Genomic DNA, 15441 nt, shown 5'->3' with positions numbered 1-15441 from the left:
CTGTAAAATTATGATAATTGTTGTTGTTTAGTTGCTAAGTCGTGTCTGATTCTTTTTTGTCCCCATGGACAGTAGCCCCCCGGGCTCCTCTGTCCAACGGAGTTCCCAGGCAGAATACTGGAGTGGGTATTTCCTTCTCCAGGGGATCTTCCCAATCCAGGGACTGAACCCATGTCTCCTGCATTGCACTTAGATTCTTGACCCCTGAGCCACCATGGAACCTCAAAATGGTAATAATACTTACTGCTAAAGGTTGTTGGAGGATTGTATGAGATAATATGTGTAAATGCTTAGCATGATTTATGTCATATAGCAGGTGCAAAATACACATTTGCTGTTAATTTCTCTTCTTCATTTCCTGAAAAGAGAAATTTTTTGAGGAAAACAAAGGACTTTCCTTATACGTATTTTCTATAGGAGGTAAGAATATGAAAAATACATTTGTGAAAGTGTATATATAAACAACTTATTTACATGTATACATATTTTTTCCTAATTCTTGGTTTATCTTATTTTCCTCACATGTGAACTCTACTTTTGTATTAGTTTCAGGCTAGGCTTTTGCATTTGGCTTTATTTATTTGGCTGCCTTGTATCTTAGTTGTGGCATGTGAAATGTTCCATCTTCATTGTGGCATGCAGGATCTTTAGTTGTGGCATGCGGGATCTTTTTTTTTTTTAGTTGCGGCATGCAGAATCTTTAGTTGTGGCATGTGGGATCTATTAATAGTTCCCTGACCAGGGAAGGAACCCAGGCCCCCTGCGTTGGGAGCATGGAGTCTTAACCACTGGACCACCAGGAAAGTCTCCTGCTTGGCTTCATCTTACCTTCTTCAAGGATTTGTTTCTAAAGTGAACAAGAATATATATTATTGTGTGAATATTTTGGGGTGAAGAACCTTGTCTTTGTACAGTGTTGGCTTTAGTTATGACAGTTCTCCTTTTAGAGCTGATCAGTATTTCCTTTTATTTTTTAGGAATAAAAGTCTTCTAAAGCTTTGTAGTCTTCTAAAGCAGAACCCATCTGTTTTATTAAACCACCTCTTTTGGTTGAGAAAAAAGACCAACATGTAGTCATTGAGTGATTATTATGTGCCAGGCACTGGGATTCAGTGACAAACAAATAAGGTTCTTGGGCATTTTTCTTTTCATTTTCTAGGACATAATTTTTCAGTATTGATGTAACATATTGCTACCATCATATTACATGTGGTTCAAGCAAAACTTGTTCTTAAGGTAGAATAGAGATTTCTGAAGAAATGTCTTGGAATGTGATATTTTATGCCAGAGCAAATCAATTCTAGGAAAAAAATCTCTTAACTTTTGAGGAATCTTTATTGTCTCCTATGTTTTATACAGGGAGTCTGTTGGGCAGTTAGTCAAGTCCTCTGCTCAGAGTCAAATAAAAAACAGCTCTCTGCTTCCTGTGCCTTCCAACAGAATGCATTCAACAAGTATTGATTGTATACATTTGGCCCTCTGTATCCACGGGTTCTGCATCTGCAGTTTTAACCAATCACAGATCAGCAATATTTGGGGGAAAATAAATTCCAGAAAGTTCCAAAAAGGAGACATGAATTTGCCTCATGCCATCAGCTATTTATATAGTGATTATATTGTAGTATTTATAGCTGTTTATATAGTATTCACATTGTATTATGAATGTATTGTAAGTAGACTAGAGATGTTTTAAAGTGTAGAGGAGAACATGCTTAGGTTATATGCAAATACTGCCCCATTTTATATAAGGGAGTTGAATATCCCTTGTGCTTTGGTATCTGTGAGGGGTCTTGCAACCAGCCACCTGCAGGTACCAAGAGAGGACTAAACTTTATGCCAATACTGTATTAAGCCCCCATTCTAGTATCCTTGCCTGGAGAATCCATGGATAGAGGAGCCTGGCTTAGGGTTGCACAGAGTTGGACATTACTGAAGCAACTTAGCACATACTTAAGCCCAGGGGTTACAGCAGTGAATGATAGTCAAAAATCACCACCCTCGTGGTGTTCACTTTATAGTCAGTAGTAAGATAATTGTATAAGTAGGTGTGATGTTATGGCATTTTGTGATAAGTGTTGTAAGAGAAATGTAAACAAGGTAAGAGGGTGAATGTTAGGTAGTTTAGAGAAGTCCGTTGAGCTAATAGTGTTTGAACAGAAATCTGAATGATACGAAGGACCCCATGAATCTGTCTGAGGCATAAGTGCTGAGGCAGTAGTGTGTTTGGTGTGTTTAAGAAATAGGAGTGAGATAGAACAGAGTGAACAATGTGGGGAAGAATAATAAAAAATTAGGAGAAGGAGGTAGCCAGGGCCTAGATAATGTAGGGACTTTTAAGACTTGACTAAGTGTTTAGGTTTTATTCTGGATTTGATTGGAAGCTGTTGAAAGGTTTTGAGTGGGGAGATGACTTGACCTAATATGTACACTTTGAAAGGCAAGAGCGATACAAGAGTGGCAAGTTATATGGCAGTTACAGTATTTGAGTCAAGAGATGGTTTGGAGTTGAACCTAAAGTGTGATCAAGAAGACGGGTTTAAGATATATTTTGAAGATAGTAGTGATGATAACCTGTATTGGATGTGTGGTCTGAGTAAAAGAGTAAGTCAAATATGACTCCAAAGATGGCCTTAACAGCTGGGTGCCATTTACTGAGACGAGGAACACTGGCAGAAGCAAGTTACAGGAGTGCAGATGTTAAGAGTTTGGTTTGGATATATTGACTTTGAGTTATCTATTAAATGTTACCGGTGGAGATACATTGAGTAGGCAGTTGGATATATAAATCTTGAGATTGGGATAAGTGTAAATTTGGGAGTTGATCAGTGTAGAAATGCTTATTTACAGCCATGGGACTTCATGAGATTACCTGGATAGTGAGTGCAAATAGAGAAGAGATGTTCTTGGACTGAGTTGTGGCATATTCTTGACACTTAGTAAAATTGCCAGGGTTGAAAGAATCTTTTGATGTTATAATATTAGGAATAATACGTTCCTAACTAAGAAAACCTAGAAAGTAATAACTAGTCAAGACATAGAGACAAAAACAAGATGGTTGAGAAACATATTGCCATTCTTTTACCTGTTAAATAGCTCTTTGTGTCGCAGAGCTCAGAACACTCATTTTATGTGAAATTAAGAGCAAGAGTGCCTATTTCTACTTGATTACTCTGAAAAGATGGCCAGAATGGTCATTAGTTTCCTAGATGTCCATTGTGAGAGGCAACATAAGGTTAAACAAACAAGTAGAAGTTTATGAAATAATGGATCAAGTATCAAAAGATGTTAAGCTACTTACTCATTAATATGATACCCCTTTCTAGCTTTGAAAACTTGCAGAGTTAGAGTGAGATCAAGCGGTCTCCTAATTTCTTATTTAACTTGTCATTGGGCATTGTTATACCTTCCTTTTAAGAAGCTGGTTTTTCATCTATGGACTTAGTTGACATCCTAGAATACATATATGTGACTGTTAGGGGCTTAATACTGTTTTAGGTTGACTTACTGCATTTTGCAGGTTTTTCTGGATGTGGGTAAGGATCTATTTAAATGTATTTGAGGTGTCAGAAATTGGAAGGAATAGAAATAACAGGTGATAAAAGCAATCACAGTCTATAGATTTTGTTGTTGATAATTTGAAAACCTATCAGAAATCCTCTTAGCTAACGCATGAAACGTATTCTCTTGCTTGAGCATATGACTTCACACTTGCCAATCTACCTCTACCATTAGGAAAATGAAGGGCCCATCTGTTGAATTGGCACTGTGCCCAAAAGGCGGCTAGTGTCGGACTTTGTCAGTTCAGGAAAAGGTATTAATTCCAGAACATTGAGGGGAAACTTTTCTAGTAACAACATATTCCCTAGGGTTTATTTGATTGCTTGTTGGCTGTTTTATAGAAAGCACCTGAGAATTAAGGATCCGTATCATGTATGATTTCTTTTTCCTAAGTCAGAAACATCATTTGTATGTATTTGAGACCCAATTCTCTTTCATATAAATGGCATTCTTAAGAAACATTACCAAAAATTTCCAGATAGTTAGAAGCATTCTTGTTAAGTAGAACTGAGACGTTTTAAAAAGTAGTATGATTTGGGATTCAGATAAGCCTCAAAAGACATTTCTAGGTGTATCCGTTCCATGCAAATCCGGAAACTATGTTTACTGAGATTTAGAACTAGGTAATTAAAAAGTGGCGACCTCCAAGGTTCGTGGGCATCCATTTTGTACCTTACCTGAGAAGCTGGCCTTAAAAACAGGATCATAACTCTTTTGGTGGTGGTGGTGGTCATGGACCCCATTTAGAGCATAATGAAACCTTTCTAACCTTTCCCCAGAAGTGCACATATGCCTATAAGATTTTTGGCATGTAATTTTGGGGGGGGGGGCGGGTTCTTGTGCAATTTTGATTGTAGGCTATTATACTTTGTTTCAGAAGAATCTTAATTATGAATTGTTATGTAACAATAGTTGCATTTTTTGCCTGTTCTTCAATAGGGATTGCATTTAAAAATGGAAATAAACTTATATGGTATCATGGTTGGATGGTAGTTTAAATAAATCTTTGCCAGACTGTCTGTTATCTGTCCACCTTCCTTTTTTCTTCACCATTTTGGTAATGCAATAATTTCTGGAGAATGACTAGTTAAAGCAACATTCCAATGTTAGAACGGCAGGCTGCATTTTAGAAAAGTAACTGTCCGAAATTGGAAAAATGGCAGCAAAATGATAATCATCTATCTGTGCCCTACCCTGGACGGCTTCCAGCTAGGTTCCCTAGCTATATCCCACACACTCTGAAATGCATGCAGTTTCTGAATCCAAATCTGACCATGTGCCTTGGCAGGACATACTCTAGCACTGTTAGGATCCTGCCTACTTCTTTAGTTTTGTGTCTCATTGGGCCTCTTATCCTTGTGCTTCAGCTGTTTGGAACTGTCAGTCATTCCCACACACAATTCGTTTATATCTCCATGACTTTCATGTTCCTCCCAGTGCCTGGCTGCTTAGAGAACACCTACCCAACTTCTGAGACAAAGTTCAAGTTGATGCTGTGAAGCTTTACCTGGCCATCTCCCCTCTTTTGGTGAACAGTATGCACTCATTTCTCTTTGGATTTCTCTTTGGCATATACCTAGGAGTGGAATTGCTGGGCCACAGGGTAAGCATATTTTTATCTGTAGTAAATACAGTCAAACAGTTTTCCAAGTTTTATTGTATGACTTTATAACTTTCTCAGGCTCGACATCTTCCCCAGTTTTTAGTGTTGCCATTCTTTTTAATTTTAGCCATTTTGGTGGGTAATAGTATTTCATTGGTATTGATTTACATTTCACTGGTGAGGTTGAGCATCTTTTCATGTGTGTGTTGAGCATTTGGGCATCCTCTTGTGAAGTCCTGCTCTTAATATATATTCTGAATGCAATTCCTTTCTCAGATCTGTGCATTGCAAATATCATCCCATGTGTGGCTTCTGTTTTCACCCTCTTGGTGGTGTCTTTTGATGAACAAAAGTTCTTATTTCGTAAAGTCCAATTTGTTTTCTTTTTCTGATCTAGATTGAAGAAGCATATAGTTGCATGTAGAAGGAAAGGAGAATTACTTAATAGGCATAAAGTTTCAGTCAAGCAAGATGAATAAGCTCTAGAGATTTATTGTACTGATTGTACATATAGTCAACAATAATGTACACTTAAAAACTTGGTAGATCTCATAGTGTGTTCTTACTACAGTAAGACAAAAGATAAAAGAGGTTGTGTTCTAGGTGGTAGTCTTGAATGGAAACAAAAAGGAGAGGATTGTATTAAGAAAATAGCACCTCAGGAATTTCCCTAAAGGTCCACTGGTTAAGACTCTGTGCTTCCAATGCACGGGGTGCAGATTCAATCCCTGGTTGGGAACTAGGATCTTACATGCCTTGTGATGGAGCCAAAAAAGAAGATAGCTAGTCAGTATTAGGATAATAGAGTTAGAAAGTACATCCAAAAGCTGTTGGGTTAGATTTCTCGATTTTATGTATATATGAACAAGACTTGAGAGGTGTGTGCATGTGGCACCGATGGTGGTGGCTTAGTCGCTAAGTTGTGTCCGACTCTTGGCAACCCTGTGGACTGTAGCCTGCCAGGCTTCCCTGTCCATGGGTTTTTCCAGGCAAGAATACTGTACGTATATGGAGCTATGTATATTTCAGTATATTTCAGTTTTTTTAATACATTTTTGTTGGATTTGTGCTTAGTTATAAAACTAATAAACTCTGTAATAGGTCAAGGAAAAAATATTTATAAGTAATTTTTTTTCCTGTTTACTTCCAAATCTTTTCCCGTAAAGGTAACCAGTGCTATCAATTGGTGTATAATCATCCATTCATATTTATTTCTGTGTGCATACAAATATGTATGTTTTTTTCTACCCTTTACGAATATGAGATCATGCTTGCATTTTTACTTAAAAATAGCATATATGGCTGTATATTTGTGTATATGTGTATATATATATATTTAACTTTTTGTGTGTGGCACATCAAGGACTGCTATAATAGCCTTTCATTGGTGCTTTTGTTTTTCTATGATAGAAAATACTACTTTCCAAAGTGATGGTGGCCCCTAGTGTCCCTGTCCCACCTTGCCAATATTAGTTGATATCAGTCTTAAATTTCAGCCAAAGTAATGACTGAAAAATACCTTGCCTTAGTTCACATCTGCCTGACTACTAGGGAGGCAGGTCATCTTTTGATGTCAGTTGTCTGTGTATATCTCCTGTATATCTTTTCTTTTGGTCTAGTTTGCAGAAGTAACTGTGTGTGTTAGAGATATTAATCCTTTTTCATATTTATTATATCTTCTCCCAATTTATTGTCTTTGATTTTATTTACATCTTATGTTACAGGTATATAATGCTTTTATATAATCAAATCTGTCTGTATTTTCCATTGTGGTTTCTAGTTTCCTGATTTGCTTTAAGGTTTCTCAACCATAGACTACAGAAATAGTCACAGATACTCTTCAAGTGCTTTTATTTTTATATATAGTTCTTAAGTATATGAGGAAATTATTCTTGAGTTTAAAGTGAGGAATGGATCTTTGTTTTCTCCAAATGGATAGCTAATTAAGTCCACATGCAGCAAACGTATGTCAAATAAATTAGCTTCTTGCCATATTGAAATGTTAACTCGGAAAGATTTTTTATAGGGACTTCTCTGGTGGTCCAGTGGCTAAGACTCCACACTCCCAATGCATGGGGCCCGGATTCCATCATTGGTCAAGGAATTAGATTGCACAGGTCACAACTAAACCTACATGCTGCAACAAAAGATTGAAGATCCTATGTGCTGCAACTAAGATCCAGTGCAACCAAAAAATAAATGTTCTATATGAGCCTATAAATATATTTTTTTAAGTTTTTACAGGATGGCCACTAGTGTATTCTATATTTATGCAAAGTAAGAAGGGAATCCCTTCCACAAGACCCTTTATTTTGATCTGCCAGAAAAATGTTAAATAACTTTATTGAGGTATAATTTATTGAGGTACTATATAATTCACTAATTTGAAACATACAATTCAGTGATTTAGTATATTCACATGGTTCTACACCCATCTCCACTATCTATTTAAGAACATTCATCTTGGTGCCCGCTAGCAGGCACTCTCCAGTGCAGGTATCCCCTTTTACCCCAGCCTTAATTACCAGGGCTATCAGCCCGCTAATCTACTTTCTTTCTGTATGGATTTGCTGTTTTTGGACATTTCATACAAATGGAATGTTAGAGTGTTTTCTGTTGCTGGCTTCCTTCATTTAACATAGTGTTTTCAAAGTTCATCTATGTTATAGCAGGTATCAGTGCATCTGGCCTTCAATATCCTTGGGTTTCACATCCTCGCATTCAACTAACTGTGGATTGAAAATGGGCGGAAAAAATTCCAGAAAGTTCCAAAAAGCAGAATTTGAATTTTCTGCATGCACCTATTTACACGGCATTCACGATATACTGAACTGAACTGATGTAGCATTTACTTTGTGTAAGGAATGAGAAGCAATTTAGAGGTGATTTAAATGCATGTAGGTTATATGAAAATACTTTGCCATTTTATGTAAAGGGCATCAGTATGTTTGGGTTTGGTATCTGGGGGGGTTTTGAAGCCAATCCCCTGCCTATACTGAGGATGACTGTATGCTGTTTTTTAGATGAATAACATTCCGTTGTATGGATAATGTTGCTGTGAATATGTACAAGTTTTTGTGTAGATAAATATTTTCATTTCTCTTAGGTATACACACACACATACATACATATACGCATACACCTAAGAGTGAAATTGCAAGGTTATGTGGTAACTCTGTTTAGCCTTTTGAGTAACTGCCAGACTGTTTTCCAAAGCAACTGCACCATTTTACATTCCGACTCCAATTTTTCCACAGAAAAGTTTTATGAAAAACAAATGTAAGATATTTACAAAGTAAATGGTGCCCTCTTGGAAGTGACTCTTGTTTAGTGTATAACCAAGTAGATTGACCCTGAATTGACAGCCTTTAATCCTGGTCAAAGTGTAATAATTCGTTAATGAGCAAATCTTTCTGATGTTAACTTGTACTTTCCTCCTGTTGCCATTCTAGAATTCCCTAGGGATAGAGATCACTGTCCCTGCACATTCCTTGCAATCATGGACCCATCCCTCCTTTCTCAAAAACAGAATAGAAGTTATATATATTTGATCTTTGTTAACTTTATTAGGAAGAACTAAAGTAAGCTTTGATTAGATTATCTTCCTGACAGACAGTTGATGAGTATAATTTTTTCCTCAGGATTAGCTTTGGGAATTCTTTCTGTGTGTATTTTACTTTTGTGGCTTACTAATTACAATTTATGTCTGCTATTTCACTTTCCTGTTCTAAGTTTCTGCAATAATTTGTTGGTATAATATAGTATTTCTTTGGTCATGAGAGACATTCTTTCCTCCCTGTTTAATGTTTCTGAAATTAGGAAATAACACAGCTGATAATTACATTTAATGCGGTGGTAGTTTATAAAAAATTTTCCCCTGGAAATGTGGTCATTGATTCGTGAAACCTCTTAGAATCAGTAGCATCTTGGAATTTAAGAAATATGTACAGTATATAAATATAAAAATAGCTAGATTTATTGCTGATTAGTACGGTGTTAGGAATTGTTGGTGATTCTCCCTATCTTTTAAATGAAGGGTTGTTCTGTAGTTGAGTAAAAAAGCTTAATTTGTCCAGGTTTGTAGTTTATGTTGTGTAAATCATTTAGGAACACAGTTCAAATTTTGTTGGTATCTTCATGATATTTTAGCTCTTTGTGATTTCAGTGACTTACGTAACGTTTGTGATTCAGTGGTTTAATGTAAAATATCTTAAACCAATTAGGACACTGCTTATGCTTTTACTGGTAGTACACATAGTGCTTAATTTTAGTTGTTAAAACAATGTGAGAAGATTGAATAGTGTCTAAAGACAATTAAAATACCAATTCTTTAGTATTTTGATTTTCATTTTATCTATTCTCTGTATACATGATTAAAATATAGTAATACGCACGTTTGCTTATTCAGTCACTAGGTATTTATTGAACGTCTCTTATGGTCCAGGCACTTTACTAAGGATAAAGCAGTAATAAGGCAGACAGGATTGTTGTTATTATGAAGCAACTGGTCTCATGTAGAATATGGATATTTAGCATGTAGCTTACTAGTATAAGTTGCCTCAGGACTTACAGTATGCTATCAGTTCAGTTCAGTCGCTCAGTCGTGTCCGACTCTTTGCGACCCCATGAACCGCAGCACGCCAGGCCTCCTGGAGTTCACTCAGACTCACGTCCATTGAGTCAGTGATACCATCCAGCCATCTCATCCTCTGTCGTCCCCTTCTCCTCCTGCCCCCAATCCCTCCCAGCATCAGTCTTTTCCAGTGAGTCAGCTCTTCGCATGAGGTGGCCAGAATACTGGAGTTTCAGCTTCAGCGTCATTCCTTCCAAAGAACACCCAGGGCTGATCTCCTTTAGAATGGACTGGTTGGATCTCCTTGCAGTCCAAGGGACTCTCAAGAGTCTTCTCCAACACCACAGTTCAAAAGCATCAGTTCTTCGGCGCTCAGCTTTCTTCACAGTCCAACTCTCACATCCATACATGACCACTGGAAAAACCATAGCCTTGATTAGATGGACCTTTGTTGGCAAAGTAATGTCTCTGCTTTTGAATATGCTATCTAGGTTGGTCATAACTTTCCTTCCAAGGAGTAAGCGTCTTTTAATTTCATGGCTGCAATCACCGTCTGCAGTGATTTTGGAGCCCCAAAAAATAAAGTCTGACACTGTTTCCACTGTTTCCCCATCTATTTCCTATGAAGCGATGGGACCAGATGCCATGATCTTCGTTTTCTGAATGTTGAGCTTTAAGCCGACTTTTTCACTCTCCACTTTCACTTTCATCAAGAGGCTTTTTAGTTCCTTTTCACTTCCTGCCCTAAGGGTGGTGTTATCTGCATATCTGAGGTTATTGGTATTACTCCGGGCAATCTTGATTCCAGCTTGTGCTTCTTCCAGCCTAGCGTTTCTCATGATGTACTCTGCATATAAGTTAAATAAGCAGGGTGACAATATACAGCCTTGACGAACTCCTTTTCCTATTTGGAACCAGTCTGTTGTTCCATGTCCAGTTCTAACTGTTGCTTCCTGACCTGCATACAGGTTTCTCAAGAGGCAGGTCAGGTGGTCTGGTATTCCCATCTCTTTCAGAACTTCCCACAGTTTATTGTGATCCACACAGTCCAAGGCTTTGGCATAGTCAGTAAAGCAGAAATAGATGTTTTTCTGGAACTCTCTTGCTTTTTCCATGATCCAGCGGATGTTGGCAAGTTGATCTCTGGTTCCTCTGCCTTTTCTAAAACCAGCTTGAACATCAGGAAGTTCATGGTTTACATATTGCTGAAGCCTGGCTTGGAGAATTTTGAGCATTACTTTACTAGCATGTGAGATGAGTGCAATTGTGCGGTAGTTTGAGCCTTCTTTGGCATTGCCTTTCTTTGGGATTGGAATGAAAACTGACCTTTTCCAGTCCTGTGGCCACTGCTGAGTTTTCCAAATTTGCTGGCATATTGAGTGCAGCACTTTCACAGCATCATCACAGTACGCTATATGAACCTCTAAAAAGGAGATCTCCCCTGGTCTAGGGGGTTAGGAAGTGTCTGCCTGATGAACTGACCTTTAAGCTGAGATGGAAAGGATGAGTGGTAGTCGACTTAGAAGGGAATAGAAAAGAGTTCTAGGCAGAGAGAACTATGTGTCCTTCTGGAGGGAGGATGACGGAGACATTTGGGAAACTGAAAAGTTCTTAGAACGCTTAGAACTGTTTCTGTGTTATACATATATTCCTGCTTTTGAGGGGTTTTATTTGCTCCTGCTCTGCTCACAGAAGAATGAGAAATGATGTGGCTAGAGTTAGGTAGAGGAAGATAATAATAACAAAAAAGTAAACACTGTGTGTGTGTGTGTGTGTGTGTGTGTGAAGTACTTTTGTAAGTACTTCTTATGGACTAGTTCATTGAACCCCGAAACTGTTTTCACAGATGAGACAACAAGGCATGGAGTGCCTTGCCCAAAATTAATCTACCAGAACCTGGAATCTGAGCCTGTGCATTCTGGATCCAGTTTGTGTCCTGAAATACTGTACCATACTGAAAATCTAAATTATGTTTAGGATTAGGGACTTTTATATCCAAAGGTCAACATAAAAACTTCAAAGATTTTAAGCTGAGAAATGACATAATTAGGTTATTTTTAGAAATCATCTTTCTGACTGTATCTTGGGAAAAAGACTGATGGAGAGCAAGATGAATATACAAAGAAATTAGAAAGCCAATATTATATTTGGGGTCAGAATTAATTTTTTTGGACAAGTCAGTGGCAGTGGAATTAGAAGTATATGTAATCAAAAATTATTTATGTGGTTTTCACAAGTTTCAGTTGTTAGGTTGAGGAGTCAAGGATGATCTCCACATTTCTGGTGGTACTGTGATTATTTAGCTAACATGATATATTCTAAGAAATATTACAGTCATCTATAAGAATTTTAAAGAGCATGAAACCCAAGACAAATTAAATGCATAATGAACTATAAATTTGTAAAAGCCTCATATAGTTAATTTATATCTGGTTTTGAATGTTGAGATATAAAGTAATGATTACAATCTCTTAACTGTGTTTAGTAAAGACCACAGAGGAACATGAAAATATTATAGATGAGTCAAGCAAGATTTTACTTATTTTAAGCTAAAAATCTGCAAACACTGTTTAGTATGTAGTGTGGTGATTATAAATGTGTACATATCTAAAAAGGGAAAAAATATCGTTTTTACGTATTAAGAAAAGTTAATAAGATAAATTACTTTTCTTACCAAGTTAAAACAAAAACTTATAAAATGCCTTTTACTTTATATTCATATATTATCATAGCAGCTTCCCTGATGGCTCACTTCGTAAAGAGTCTGCTTGTAATACAGGAGACTGAGGTTCGATCCCTGGGTCAGGAAGATCCCATGGAGAAGGAAATGGCAGTCCACTCCAGTATTCTTGCCTGGGAAATCCCATGGACAGAGGAGCCTGGCAGACTACAGTCCAAAGGGTCATAAGAGTTGGACATGACTTAGTGACTAAACCACTACCACTGTATATATCATGTACATATATTTTTATCTCTCTGCTTGATCTTTCTGTGTAAATGTTTCACAGGCATCTAAGATTTAAGACATTTATTACTGAACTCTTGATCTCACGTTTCTCATCCTGGCAAACAGTTTATCGAATGTTAGCCCCATGAGGGCAGGATTTTTGTGGGTTTTTTGCAATGCTATACAAGTTTTTGTTACATAATGATCACTTAGTAAATATTTGTTGAAGGAGTGTCTAAATGGTCTACCACTGTAGAATTCTCTAGTTGCTCAAGTCTTCATATTTTCTTTCCCTCTTCTCTTCCTCCTTATTGACAAATCATATCAGTTATACCTCTAAAATATCTCTTAATTCATCAATTTTTAAAAAATTTCCAGTGCTACTGCCTTAATATGTCAATTTTATGATTGTTATTTCATAATCAACTCTTGCTATCTTTCTGATTATTCTTCCATAGCAACCAGAGGCGTTTTCTTAAAATGTAGATTGTATCTTGTTACTCCCTACTCAGAGCCTTTCTTTGCATTCCATATCTTTCACGCAGACTAAAAAGGCCTTCTCCAAGCTATTTTTACTTATCTTTCCATTTTCCTTTTGTACCGTTCTCCCTTTGGTTTACCTTTACAATATCAGGGAGTTTTTACACACACCATTCCCCTATTTTGGATTATTTTCACCTCCATATTTTGCCTGGCTAATCCCTGCTCATACTGGGTCTCAGCTTATAGTTACATGTTTTTCTAAGATGTATTTCCCATCCTTCCAAGTTTCCTTGATACTACTTCAAATAGTAGTACCTTCACGTTTATTAGAAGTTAAATACATTTATATGATTAGTCATTCATCGGTCTTCACCTCTAAAATTTAAGGTTCATGACACCAAGGACCACATTTGTATTACTTATGACTATCTACTGTAGATGTCACAATTCTCAAAACATGCTTAGAGACTCTGAAAATATTTATTGAATGGATGAAGAATTTATTGAAATTAAGAATGATGAATCCATAAAGGAAATGATATAATGGTTAGAGAGGTAGTTGGAGAGCCAGTAGAACATGTGATCGTAACAGCCAGGTGAGAGTTTCAAATAGCAAATGTAGCAGAGAGGAGTGATAAGATCAGGACTAAACATGATCTTTGAAGAAGGAAATGGCAGCCCACTCCAGTATTTCCTGCCTGGAGAATTCTGTGGACAGAGGAGCCTGATGGGCTGCAGTCCATGCGGTCGCCAAGAGTCGGACACAACTAAGTGACTTAACAGTAAACATGATCTTTGGGAGGCAGTGTAACATAGTGTTTAAGATGAGCCAGACAGACCTAGACTCTACCTTTTAATCGCTATTAACAAAGAGTTGGATACAACTGAAGTGACTTAGCACGCAAACAGGCACGCCTGTTTTTTCATCTCTAGAAAGAGGGTTGATTGTGATGCTTAAATGAAATAATCTATATAAAACTTTTAACATAGCGCTTTGCACATATTAAGAGCTTGGTGAAATTTAGGTATTTTTATTAATTTTAAATTACTAATGCTAAGCCCACTGTAAGGACTCAATATTTGTCGTACTTAGAAAATATATATAGCTGACCCTTGAACAAAATGGGAATTAGGGGCCTGCCCCTCCAGGTGGTCAGAAATCCACGTAGTCAGTTCCTTGTATATGCAGTTCCTCCACATGTGTGGATTCAGCCAACTGTGAGTCACATAGCACTGTAGTATATACTACTGAAAAAAATCTTTAAGTAGACCTGTGCAGTTCAAACTCTTGTTCAAGGGTCACCTGTAATTAATAATTTTCTAAAAACTTTGTTCACAGATAAAATGATCTAGGAAAAGGGACTTCGTGCATATATTTAATGTTGTTTCCTCTAGAATTTGGGCTAGACGTTTTTGGATTGTTTCAGTGGTGTGAAAATATAAACCCCAACGTTGCACATTAGCTGAATGTTGAATTTGCCTCTCTGAGCATGAATGAAGACATTCTAGGATTCTTAGTTCTGTGTTTCTCCTTGAAACTGTGTTTTAAATGGAATATATTATAGTAAGAACCAAAATAAATTGTGTAACAATATGGAATCCTTGCCCTGAGATGGAAAACCTAGGTTGTATAGATACATCTTTCCAAAAGCTGAAAGAATATCATTCACAAAGAACAGTGCTTTAAAACTTCAAAAACAACATTTTGGCAGCTGTTGTAGGGACTGCTTTTCAAGCAGTTTACGTTTAGCAGATAAAAAGCATTCTTTGTTGTGAAGTATCTTCAGAACTTGGATTTGTTTTTACTAGACACACTTAAATTTGGTATGTGGAGTTTGCCAGTCATGATTTTCCAGTCTTCCTAAATGGATTCACAAAATATGCCCTTAGGATTTTCTTTTTTCCTCCTTGATGAAGTTAAGGAAACATAATATTTCTCTTTTCTTACATATATTTCTAGGGTAGTGGTCAATATTTTCAAATTAAATTTCTTTTCCATTTATTGATGTTCTGTTAATAATTTGTGTCACTTGGTTTCAGTTTTTTTCCGTTTTTAAAGTGAAGAGAGTCATGTTCTCCAAACTCTTCTCTGGAATGTTTTGGAAATAAGTGCTGGTAAAAAAATGCTTTGAGCTTTTTGGAAGAAATACAGAAATTCTACTTTATATTTGTAAATGTACATTAAAATTTCTGGTATTCTTTCATTATGAAAATTAAAAAATGTTGATAAATTTTAAAATGTGTATACTTTTGAGTAGTGAGTATAAAAGCAGTTGT

The 15441-nt window shown here is 36.8% G+C and overlaps 1 protein-coding gene across 6 annotated transcripts in view; it reads left to right on the top strand.

Moving 5' to 3' along the window:
* Positions 1-15441, top strand: part of ASH1L (ASH1 like histone lysine methyltransferase) — a 207362-nt gene that overhangs the window by 10046 nt on the left and 181875 nt on the right. Inside the window, exon 2 of one of the 6 annotated variants that reach the window (XM_070367313.1) lies at positions 4996-5161. The exons of the other annotated variants lie outside the window; for them this stretch is intronic. The gene's annotated coding sequence lies outside the window, so the exon portion shown is untranslated. The remainder of the gene's footprint in view (positions 1-4995; positions 5162-15441) is intronic. 6 annotated transcript variants of the gene reach the window in all.

Source organism: Bos mutus, chromosome 3 (genome assembly GCF_027580195.1).
Source record: "Bos mutus isolate GX-2022 chromosome 3, NWIPB_WYAK_1.1, whole genome shotgun sequence".
Taxonomy (NCBI): Eukaryota; Metazoa; Chordata; class Mammalia; order Artiodactyla; family Bovidae; genus Bos; species Bos mutus.
This window is presented reverse-complemented; position numbering and strand designations above follow the sequence as displayed.